This window comes from Canis lupus, chromosome 1 (assembly GCF_048164855.1).
Source record: "Canis lupus baileyi chromosome 1, mCanLup2.hap1, whole genome shotgun sequence".
In the NCBI taxonomy this organism is placed as follows: domain Eukaryota; kingdom Metazoa; phylum Chordata; class Mammalia; order Carnivora; family Canidae; genus Canis; species Canis lupus.
In genome coordinates this window covers 120,360,022-120,372,147 of record NC_132838.1, presented here as the reverse complement: position 1 = coordinate 120,372,147, position 12,126 = coordinate 120,360,022, and the positions used below count along the sequence as shown (strand labels likewise).

General features: G+C 56.0%; 1 long non-coding RNA gene across 2 annotated transcripts in view; it reads right to left on the bottom strand.

Annotated features, from left to right (window-relative positions):
- LOC140608044 (uncharacterized) overlaps window positions 1-12,126 on the bottom strand; it is a 317,427-nt gene that overhangs the window by 17,043 nt on the left and 288,258 nt on the right. The window contains exon 5 of one of the 2 annotated variants that reach the window (XR_012010000.1): window positions 342-3,337. The exons of the other annotated variant lie outside the window; for it this stretch is intronic. This is a non-coding gene — a long non-coding RNA (uncharacterized lncRNA). Of the gene's footprint in view, window positions 1-341; window positions 3,338-12,126 lie in introns of those variants that run through there. 2 annotated transcript variants of the gene reach the window in all.

Sequence of the window (12,126 nt, the reverse complement as noted above, 5' to 3'; positions counted from 1 at the left end):
TTGTCTCCTTCCTTACCCTATCTCTCTGCCTCTCTCTCTCTCTCTCTCTCTGCCTCTCGCTCTCTCGCTCTCGCTCTCTCTCTCCCACAGACCTCCCCCAACCGGCACCACCTCAATCCAGCTGAAATATGTAACCATTACAGAGTGACAGCTTGACACACAATGACCCGTCAGAACATTCATCTCGCAATGTTTTATTTTAGTGAGGAGCCAAACTGCAGAAAAAATAAGCAAGTTGTTTCAAGGCTTGGAAGGAGATCAAACATTTCTGGCATCCCCACTTACCAGACCTTTGATTTACAATGGACTTGTCAGAGCCCGATTAGACAGTGTGTGGTTAAAACCCTACAGAGGCTCCTCCGTGCCCCAGCCCACCGACCGCCACGGCCCCCACAGAGAGCATCCCTTTGTTCCCGGAACCCGCGAGCCGGGCTCAGGCACAGAACTTTGCCCCCTTGCAACAGGGCCCCCCGCAGCAGCACGGAAGAGCCAGTCCCGCTGCAATTAAGTCCCTTCTGCCAAGGTGGAGAGAGAGAGAGACAGACAGACAGACAGACAGACGGAGAGCAGAGAGGAGAACGCGTGCAGGCTGAGCGCCTCTGCCATTTTCTCTCCTCCTCTCCCTTCCAAGTCAAAAGTTATCATCGTCCCCCCCCCGCAGAAGGCAAAACGTCCCCCAGCGACTGCTACCACCACCACCACGAGTGAGCTTTCTCAACCTCATTCAAATGGAAACACTCAGCTTAAAAGGGAAAGAAAAAAAAAAAAAAACATATATACGCGTCGGACCAAAAGTGCAGGTGTTTAAAATATGTTCGCGGTATTACGATTTTTGCTAGTAATTACAACTATGAAAATGGCTGGAAATATATTGTTTCAATTTGTATGGAGAACAATTGCAGAGAGAGAGAGGGAGCAGCGTGATCTGTGCCTGGCATTGGAATGTGTAATTCCTTAACCCTATATGGCGGCGTAGGGCTCGCTGGAGCAAATTATGAATACATGTGTTTGGAGAGCCTGAGTAGTAAATTTGGGTTCTGTGCATCCGTAACAATGCGATCTGACATGTGTGATTTATGGAATATTAAGTTAATACAGTATTATGAAATTAGCTTAATGTACTAAAGCTGTAATTTTAAACTGAAAAACAATGCAACCAGACGTAAACAATATCAACATTAGCATTTTGTGAAAGCTGAAACCAATTCACTCAAAACGTGTCTGGAGAGCCATAGATTCGCCTCGCCCAGACAGGCCCAAGTCTCGGGAAAGTTTCAGACCCCAGGACAATACTCTGTGCTCCGCAGGCCAAGCGGCCCGCTCTCAACCCAAAGCAGGATGCGCCCGCCACGGGTGCCAACCCGGGAGCCCGCCCCGCCACAGCCCTCCGGGAAATCGCCGGGAATGACCCCGAGCTCTTCAGACCAGAAGTCAAGGGCTTCGGCCTGCAGTGTCCTCGAAATAAACTCTGGAGAGGCAGGCGGCCGGGGCGCCAGACGCGGTCCCAGCAGCCTGGGAGTCCACAGCCTGGAACGAGACCTGGAGGCCCAAGCAAATCGTACTGATTAAAAACAAGTCTAGCAGCTTAGCTCTTCAGCTCCCGGGAGGGGCGGCCTGCTTGGGACCCGAAAGGGACCCCGAAACCTTGGGGTTAGGTCAGGATAAGCCATCCCCGCGCCAGCCCGGGATCCGTGCGAGGTGGGCACTGGGTGAGTAGCGGGCTTCCCTGGAGGCCTCCACCAATGACGACGGGCTGGGTGGCCCGGGCTAGGGCCAGATGAAGGTCCTCCCTGTTTCCCAGACCTCCCCCGTCTTCCCTCTCACCTCCCCGGGGCCGAGGACCCGCTGGGATTGGACAGGAGTCGAGTCGGTGCAAGAGCGGCCCCGAACCAGACAGAAGTCTACAGCCAGGCTTCAGGAGGGCAGCGAGAAAGAAGCCGGTGGTTAGAAAAGACTACCAGGGCTTTCTGGGCTTTCAGCTGAGATTGCTGGAAATGTCACGAGCCTCAGAAGGGATATGTGTGGAGCCCAGACGGGGCCCTTTGGGGCATTTTGCTTCCTCGGCCCAAGCACGCCACCCCTTGGGGAGCGTCAGGCTGGAAACCCAAACCCAGATTTCCTCAAAGCCTCGAGAAACGAGAACTAAAGCATTGGGCCTGGATTCCCCGGGGCTCGAAGGGCTTGCTCGTCACCGTGGACTTAGACTCTCAAGATTTGGGGTTAAGCGTAGGCCTGAACCTCCTCCAGGCGCGGAGAACCAGGCATGTTGGTTCCTGCCATCTTGATGAACACCAAGCCTAGTCGGTAAAGGACAATGTGCCAAAGGACCACACCCAGCCCGTGGACAAAAGGACGCTGTCTCGGATGAAATGCCCCATGACCCTCCTTCGGAAGGGACCAGACACCGAACCCTACGCTTCTCCCCACGTGGAGAGGCCCAGCGCACACACGTGCTTAATGATGCGAGGGTCAGCGTATTCACGGTAGGTGTTTCGGAGCATTCCCGTTCCGACGTCCCCTACATAGGGTTTAACGTGGCAAGCAGGATTATTCCATCTATCAACATGTCACAGGGTCTTCATATACCCGTAGTAAAAATAAAAGCATTCTACTTAAAATAAATGAAAAGTGTATGTCAAACTTAGAGATGAAACAGTTGCCGGAGTTCACACTGGAGAAAATCAATTCTCAAATCTCGCAGAGAGGTTTGGTGCCTCCTCTGTCTTGCAAAGGCGTCTGGCTGTGTTCTCTGGGTTTGTTGGCTTTTATTTTTAAGATGCCCTGCATTTATTACGGGAGCCAGAGAGGCAAGAGCTGAAAGCCAATACTAATGTTTTAATTCCATCAAGTACGTTTCAATTCCCATTTTGCATTTTGCATTAGGAACCGAGACTCAGTCAATACTTCACAGCACCGTTGCTCGCGGTCGGGCACCGGGGCTTCACCCAACCTGACAAATGCTTCTGCTTCGCAGCACGAGGATAAACGGGGCTCGGAGTTAGGAACCCACTCGCTGCTCTTTCTTCCTGCAAACACCTTGTCTCGTCACAACGCGTTTATACGGAGACACACCACGCATCTTGCTCCTCCTGCGAGTGCCTCTTGAAGAAGCCACCTTTTTTTATTATTATTATTTTCCCTCCAGAATTATTAATCTCCAGAAATCACATAACCCTCCACCGGAGAGCAAGGTGCTCTATCCCAGCGTCAGAGCCCAGCACACCAGATGTTTTTACTGAATCCCCGTCTCCATATGCTCGCTCCCTGGGCTCCACGGGACTAGCCATCTCTCTCCCCTGAGCGGACAGGAATGACAACGTGGGCAGCTTGCTTGATTCTGAAAGATAAACATGTTCCCAATGAAAAAAAATTAAAAATAAGTATACATCTGCTCCCGGCTCAAATCTTATGTTGTTTTTTGGGGGGGAGGGGGGTTGTTTTTTGTTGTTGTTGTTGTTGTTTTTGTTGGTTTTTTTTGGTCACCTCTTTAAAAGCAGGAAATGCCCATTTTCTTAACGTCTCATTTTTTTCCTGTGTGACACATCAAAATATTTTAACTGAGGGAAAAAAAAAAGAGAGAGAGAGAGAGAGAGAAGAGTGGTCGCAGACCCTGACGCCAAGGCTCACCCGTGAAGGTTTCCTAAATTCGAAGTCACACCACTTAAAAAGGAGCGACGCACCCCAAATAAACAGCCAAAACTGTACACAGTGTACCAAACGCATACAAGGCAGTGTGCGTGCACGTGCGTGTGCGTGTGTGTAAAACAGATGGGCCTCCCAAATTCTTTCTATTCTAGCGACACTTTTAAAATAAAAACCACAATCCACGCCTTGATTTCTAAAAAGCAGTGTTTTGATGGACTTTTCTTCCAAACCGGTCCTCAGCTTCCGCCACACCTGGCACTGGCCGGACAGCACTTGCCAGCCATTAGCTAATGACTCAGCTCCAGAGCTGCTGGTCGGTCGTAGAAGAGCAAATTCCTCCTTAAAATCCATCCCTCCCGGGACCCGTGGGTGGCTCAGTGGTTGACCGCCCGCCTTCGGCCCAGGTTGTGACCCCCGGGTCCCGGGATCAAGTCCCGCGTCGGGCTCCCTGCATGGAGCCGGCTTCTCCCTCTGCCTGTGTCTCTGCCTCTCTCTCTGTCTCTCATGAATAAATAAATAAAATCTTAAAAAAAAAAAAATCCGTTCCTCCATCACAGGACAGGACTATGCTGGTTACCTGTCGTGTAATTGACGTGGCTCAGAGGGGGGAAGCGATGGGAGGGAGAAAAATCAGCCTAAATAGGCCCAACTGTCCCCAGACCCGGGCCTGGGGGGTCCTTGTAGCCAGCAGGTGCGTGCACCCCATTCTCACCCCCACTTAAGCCAATTACGTATAAACAAATTAACTTCCCGGGCCGGTTCCCTCTGAATTACTCCCTGGTCTCCGAGTGGTTTTTCCATCAGGACAAACCTTTTCCTTTCCCTTATGCACCAGCAAACATACTGATACAATTTAAAGGTCATGTTCTTTTCAAACTGACAAGAGCCCTCCAAAGTTTTGACGAGCGGCCCTCCAAGCCTCACACCCCTACGGGCGGAAAGGAATTAAGTAAAGCATCACTTGGTGGAGGCTCAATCATGTGAACTGATTAGAAAATGCATCCGGGGAGGGGGGTGGGGTGTGGGGAGGGAGGGGGTGCGCTCAGCAAGGTGACGGCAGCTCATCCCGAAAGGAGATGTCACGCCGCCAGGCAGAGAGCCCCCGACACCGGGCTGGGGGAGCCAAGGAGGGGTCAATGAAGATATAATTACCTTCCCGCAGAAAGCCTCCGCTTGCCCGAGTCCCCGGTGGGCACCGCTGCACCAGCCTCCCCTCTTTTATTCCCTCAAACTTTACCCCAAACCCCGAAACTGAATTAACTGTGTCGTTTCTTTTTTTTTTTATTTAAGATTTTATTTATTTATTAGAACACACAGAGAGAGAGAGAGGCAGAGACACAGGCAGAGGGAGAAGCAGGCTCCATGCAGGGAGCCCGACGTGGGACTCGATCCCGGGTCTCCAGGATCACGCCCTGGGGTGAAGGCGGCGCTAAACTGCTGAGCCACCGGGGATGCCCAATGGTGTTGTTTCTGAGGCCCAAGAGGACGTTGGTTTGATCAAAGCTAAAGAATCACCCGAAGTATGGATTGTGCGTATGCGTGCATTGTGTGCGGACAACTGACATGTTTATTTGCAGTTGTGTTTGCATTATCAGTGATGGGGGGGGTTAGATAGGCAGTCCATGATTTGTTTTTTGGGGTGTTTTTTCTTTTTCCTTTTTTATCTGTCCCTGGAACAAAACCTGGCACCGTGTTGTCCATGGCGTCGGCAGACGCTCTCCCCCCAACTCGGGGAATCTGATCAACGGCGTTGAACTTTCTTCCGGTATTATTATTATTTTTCTGGTTACTGTTATTATTATTTGACATTTTTTCTTTTGATTACTTTGTTCTTCCACCAAAGCCCGCTGAGGATCACTGAGACATAACGGTGCTTGATGGTCAGAGACACTCCCCATGCTCGCTGTCCCAGCCCGTGGGCGCATGGTGATGTCCGCAGTCCATGAGGGAGACGGGGGACCTACCCTGCCCTGGCCCTCCCTCCTGGCCTCTCCTTCCTGCCCTCTTGCTTCCAATTCTTCAGAAGCTCTCTCTCTCTCCAAGGGAGGCTCTCTGGGACTCCAGGACTATCTTTAGGGGTAAAAACACTTACCCACCAAGAACTGAAATAATGTCGCCCAGAAAAAAAAAAAAAAAAAGGTTCTGTTGTGATTGCACACGTCCTCAATGTCGGCTACCAGCTTGTTCAATGTTTTCTGGGGTCACTTTCATTTGCAGCTTCCGTGTGGGGGTTACTGTCTGGAACCGGGGCTGCCGTCCCCAAACTCAGCCATTGGATAGGTTTTCCTTGACTTCACAACCCTGTCTTTCCAGGCTCAAGTGCTCCCCTTCCCTCTCTCTGCCGCCGGCGCAAGCTGCCCCAGCCCCTTGCCGGATCCCTCAGGCTGCCCACACCTCCCTCCCCAGGCCTGCCCTCCCAGCCCTCTTCCCGCTGACACCCCTTGGCAGGTCCCAGCCCAAACCTCGTGCACTGCCCACGTCCACCCTGCACGCCGCAGGGAAGATATCCCGGAGGAGCAGGGGAGGTGCGATTCCGTCTCCGGCGCGGGGCGTGCACAACGGCACTCAGAAAATGTAAGGGAAAAAAAAGCACCGATGTGCTCATGAAGAAGATGCTCTGTGTTCTTAAAACCAGACCATCCACGCGCCTCCTGTCCCACCTCCACTCAGCCTTATGGGGAATTGGGGACAGGGCAGCCGATTCAAAGCAAACCGAATCAGCAATCAGCATCCCTCCGTCAACGTTTATAACCAAGTACGGCCTCCACTGGCCGGAGAGGCAAAAATACAATACGTCCGGCTCCCTAGGAGCTCAGTGAGATCAAGAGGTGTGGTCTATTCTGGAAGCCCTGTGGGTTCACAGACACGGGTCACAAGTACCTGAGGGTCACCGCAGAGGCAGCAAAGATTGAGGCCCCCACACGTCCACTTGGTCTCCATTCCTCGCACCCACGTCTGGGTGCCACACAGGTACCCGGCTCCGCGAAGGATCGTGGAGTAGCGGGGAGCAATGCAGACGTGCTTCCGACCCCTAGGGTCTATCGTCCTCGAGGGAAGAAGGGCTTCACCTCCCGGGGGGCGTGGGGTGGGGGGAGCTCGGGGGGTTTCACAGCAGTGGGTTCTCTGCGTACGTGCTAAATCCGTCTCCCTCCATTTCTGGAGGGAACTTCAAAATCTGCACGCCGGCTCACAATTGCCAGGAGGGAAGGAATCCAAGACCCCGATATAGCAGAGGCTCCTTCCCTCATGTGAAACTTTTGTTCCTGGAAGAAGTTGAAGTTTGTTTTATAAACGTTTTCAGTACGCGGCGCGGAGGCCCAGCCTGCTACCCCGCGGCGGGGAGCCTGTCCTTGCGTTCGCTCTGAGGACACGGGGCCTGGGTTCGGCCGGTGGGGAGAACGGGGCTGCTGAGCGTTCCTTGCTCCTGTGCTCCCTGGGATCGTGGTCGGGGTCGGGGTCGGGGTGCACGGCACACGAGCCCGCTGTTCTGCGGGCGAGCCCAGGCTAAGCATTTGAGGGGAAAAATGTTCTCAGGTGCATCCGTAAGAAACAAGGAGACGCACGGCGAACCGGTGTATAAAGTCGTCGACCCACAGTGGCCGCCCCCGTCCTTGAGGCCTCCTGGCCTCGCGGTTCAAGGCCTGTGTGGGCCAAGAAGGGAGATCTCCCGGGGTAGCCCCGGCCTGTTCCCTCGCGGGTGTAGCATCAGGGAACTGGACACTATTCTCGCCTCCGGTGCCAAGGCAGTAACAGCCACCCACCCGGGCTGTGTACCCCGCCCCCCGTGCCGCTAACAAGACATGTCTCTTTCTGTCCGTGGCACCGAGTGCACGTTGCTGTCTAACGTCACAATTTCTGACAAGTGCTCCAGCACAAAGACAGCATCTTGGCACCAGGAAAATGACCATGGCTCAAAAGGGTGAAATTCCTAGGACGCCAGAAGGGTAAGATTCCACGGGAGGCAGAAAAGCCAGGCCTCCCCACGTCCCGAAGACCAGCCTGCGACTCGGGTCAGAATTGTTCCTCTCGGGGCGTCTGGGTGGCTCAGCGGTGGAGCATCTGCCTCCAGCCCAGGGCATGATCCTGGGGTCCCGGGATCGAGTCCCGCATCAGCCTCCCTGCATGGAGCCTGCTTCTCCCTCTGCCTGTGTGTCTGCCTCTCTCTCTCTCTCTCCCTCTGTGTCTCTCATGAATAAATGAGTAAAATCTTTTAAAAAAATAAAATAAAAAGAATTGTTCGCCTCTTGCCAAACTCCCCAGGGTTCAAACCAGCCCACTCAGCCCCGGGGATGGCGTTTACACTTCCCACGTGGCAGCCACAGCACCCTGACCGGGAGGCCGCACCAGGGACCACCTTCTTCCTCCTTCCACTTTCACAATTCTTTCAATTCTATTTTCCTTCCGGATCTTTAGGAAGAATTGACCCCTCGGTCAAGGTATCACTTGTCAGTTGGAAGCCCAGAAGCCTTGTTGCCTCTGGAGAACCTTTCAGAGGGAGCGTCTCGATGGGAAGCACACACAATGGCTTCGGTCGTCGATCCCTGGCCACCTCCCTTCTTAAAAACATACCACGGGTTGCTCTAGGAAACATGACACCTGCGAGCATGATAATGTCTTGAAGACGCACAGGGGCACCTGGTTGGCTCCACAGGTGGAGTGTGTCACTCTTGATCTTGGGGTTGAGAGTTGGAGCCCCATGGTGGGTGGAGAGAGCCCTTAAAAATACATCTATAAATAAATAAATAAATAAATAAATAAATAAATAAATAAATAAATAAAATCATATATATACATCTTAAAGAGGAACGATAAGAAAAAGTCACATTAACTGAAAACTGGGGGGCGCCTGGGCGGCTTAGTGGTTTAGGGCCTCCCTTCTGCTCAGATCATGACCCCAGGGTCCTGGGATCGAGTCCCACGTCGGGCTCCCTGCATGGAGCCTGCTTCTCCCTCTGCCTGTCTCTCTGCCTCTCTCTCTCTGTGTCTCTCATGAATAAATAGATAAAATCTTTAAAAAAAATTAAAAAACTGAAAACTGGGACTTGTTTTTTTTAAGATTATATTTATTTATTTGAGAGAGCTTGCATGCCTGAGGGGAGAGAGAGAATGAGCGAGGCGGAGGGAGGGGCAGAGGCAGAGGGAGAAGCAGGCTCTACGCTGGACCCCAGGATGGGGTCACGACCCGAGTCCAAGGCGGACGCTCAACCCGCTGAGCCACCCCGGTCCCCACACTGGGACTTGCTTACGCGCTGGAGGCCTGCATCCCGCAGGGTGCTGCGGCCACCAGCCCCAAATCCATGACCAGTGACCACCGGCACCACGGGATCACGGGAGGAAGCCAGAGCTGAGCCTCGAGGGGAGGCCGGCCGGAAGCGCAGCCCCAGCCCTGGACACAGCAGCCGCCCACACGTGGGCCGCACGGAGCACCGGGCAGCGCACCCGAGACCCTCACTCGCCACCCACACCCCTCGGTCGCCCTGACGGGGGACATTAGTTTGAAAGTCAAGGTCGTTTCTGCAGAAGAAGGGCCGCCGTGCGAGACAGTTCAGATGCGACATGCTGAGGCCCGGCGACACCGAGGCTGACCACATAAGCCGTCTCTCCTATTCCTGCTTTAAGAGTTGCCGACACGTGTTCTCGCCCGGGTCAGAATGCGGTTTGCAGTGTGTGGGTGCAGGTGCCCAGGCTAGATCTTGTTCCAGCGTCGCCCTCAGACGTGCAGAAGGCCTTGCTCCAGAGGCCGGCGGGGTCCCCCAGGAGCCCCTCCTCATTTTGCAGGGCACCCTCCACCAGCAGCGCCCAGGTCACCTGCATCCCGGGTTTCCGGTGCCCAGGGGCGGGCGGGTACCCCAGGACGGGGCGCACCTGCCCTCTCCGACCTGACATCCCAGCCCCCCCGGGGAAACACATCGCCCCCTTTCCCGCTCACATTTCAGGACCCCCTGCCGGTGACATGCTCCCACCGGCCTCGGAGGGACAGCTTGGACCCCCAGCCCAGCGGGGCCACGGAGCCCTCCCCACTCTGTCCCCACGGGGGGAGACAGCGCGGTCTCCCACGACCGGCGGAGCCAACTCCCAGCCCAGCACAGGCTCCGAGCCTTTTATAGAATGGAAATGAGTCACCCTTAAATAAAGAAAATGGGCGAGGGGACTCCAACTGTCCCTCCCCTGCAGAGCCTGAGCCCGCGGCCACCGTAAGGGCCTGGGCATTCAGCTGCTCCCCTCAAGAGGCTGGGGCAGGAAACCTGCCTGAGCGACCCTCCCCGGGAACGCCAGACGGGGGGCGGGGGCGGGGGACATATCGGGCAAAGAACATTCCCGAAGGGCGGCAGACGTGCAGTCGGGGAAGCGGGCAGCGCAAGGAGACAGGTGTATGTATGTCTGTGTCTTTCAACCAGGCAGCTCAATCTCAGGTTATTTTATTTGACAAATAAAACTAAACTGCATATTTATGGACTAATGATGTGAGATATTGCTCTTTTATTCATACCCACTGCCGTTTAAAGACCAACTGTAAATATTCCTGAGACTTTTTTGCAACTTGGTGCGGCCCAGACAGGCGGCCCTGAGCACAGCCCTGGGGCTCTGTTGACAACGGCACTGCCTCAAGGTCAGGGTCACGGTTTTACCCCCCTCAGCGACGCCGGCTGCTGATGGAGACCTGCTCCCCTCCAAAGCCACGGGGGCGGTTTCCAGCAGGGACTCGGCGCCGGGTTGTGCGCTGGGCTCGGGGCTTCGGAGCCGGCGCAGGGCGCGGGTCCCTGGTCCTGATGCCCGGCACCCCAGGGGCACGCGTAGGGCGCTTCGTGAGCCGCTGGCCCAAAGGGCCAACCGTCCTGTTCTCTCCGCGTTTTGACCCTAAAAGTAGGAGCAGGGGAAAGAGGCCGGGTCACCCACGGAGGAGGAGGAGATGGGTCTCTGTCTCTCCAAGGACAGCAGCCGGAGAGGTGAGAGCGAGGGTCCCCGCGGCTCCGGGCACCTTGCTCGGAGGACACAGGTCCCGGCGGTCGGAGCGACGGTCGGAGCGGAGCCCGTGCTCGGTGGGCTCTGTTGGAATAAACGCCACGCGGTGGATCCGTGTGTCACCTCCTCGGGGCTGGAGCGGGGGCACTGGAGGCCGGGGTCGGCGGGGGGGTGGGGGGCACAAGGGAAATCCCAGTGGGACTCCATCTCAGGATGCTCAACTGGTAACTGGGAGTGACCCTCCCAGAAACACCACCCCCCGGGCCCCCGGGGACACCTTGCAGCTTAGAGACGACCCAGACCAGCCGTCACAGGCCGAGGGCCTGCTCGGGGAGGGGGTGGTGCCAGGAATCTGGGGTCCATGCTGACGGACGGCCCTACACAGCGCTCATCTGCAAGAGGTTGCCCCCACCGGGGCACCTCCTGCTCAAGGACTAATGGATTTTTTTTTTAATTTTTATTTTTTTATTGCCCGGGATGAGAAAGACACACCTCACCTTTGGCTGTTTAAGGACAGCTCTGGGATCCTCCGTGGGACAGGGCACATCTCGGACAAGTAGGATTCCAGGGGGCAGAGAAGACGTCCCTGGGGTGGGGGGGGGTGGCAGGAGCAAAGCCGCGGGGACGACGGGAGCTGTGCCCTCTGGGAGCCCGTGACTGGCCGAGCTAAGGATGCAATCGGGCTGTTGGGTGCGGGTGCCGGGCCCTGCACGACCCCGTTCTGCCCGCCTGTCTGACTCCCCTCCAACCGCGGCCTCGGTGTTTTCTCTAAGCTTCCGTCACACCAGCTCCTCTGACCCCAGGGCCTTTGCATGTGCCTTGCTCCCCCCGCCCCCGCATCTTTTGTCAGGCCTTCCCTTGGTTGGCTCCCCTCAGACTCCCAGCTCCCAGAGGCCCACATAAAGCTGCCCATCACCTTCCCCGGTGGGGAGAGTACCCCCTACTCTCTGAAAAGCTTCCTATTTCTTTGTCCATCGTCCGCTGCCCCGAGGCATATAACCTCCAGGAAGGCAGGCAGCGTGCTTAGTCCGCTACCTCCAGAGAGTATCCGGGGAACCCTCAGTCGCTGAATAACACTTGGGGGGCGGGGGGGGCGGGGAGGCACAGCCTGGCCCATCGCGGAGTCCGGGGCTGCCCATCCGTCCTCGGAGTCTGTGAAGTGGCAGGAGGAACGTGGCTCGGGCACCTGGGAGCCACCGAGGCAGAGCCAGCCGATGCGTCCCTGCGGGAAACCCTGGTCATTTTCCAGCAGGGACGGTTGGGGCCACGCAGGCCCCCGGACCAACTCAGACGGAGGGTCCCTGGGACCCTGGAGCAGGGCAGCGGGTGGACACAGCACAGGCCACCAGCCCCCCTCCACTGCCCAGGCTCGTGGGGTCTTTGGGCCAGGGGTCCAGGCCCCAGGACGGCGCGGACAACAGGCGGCCAGGGCCAAGGCGTGCTGCCGGCCGCGGCACCGACCCCACGGCGCACGGGACTCAGACTCAGACTCGCGGACCTGGCGGGCCCCTTAAATCC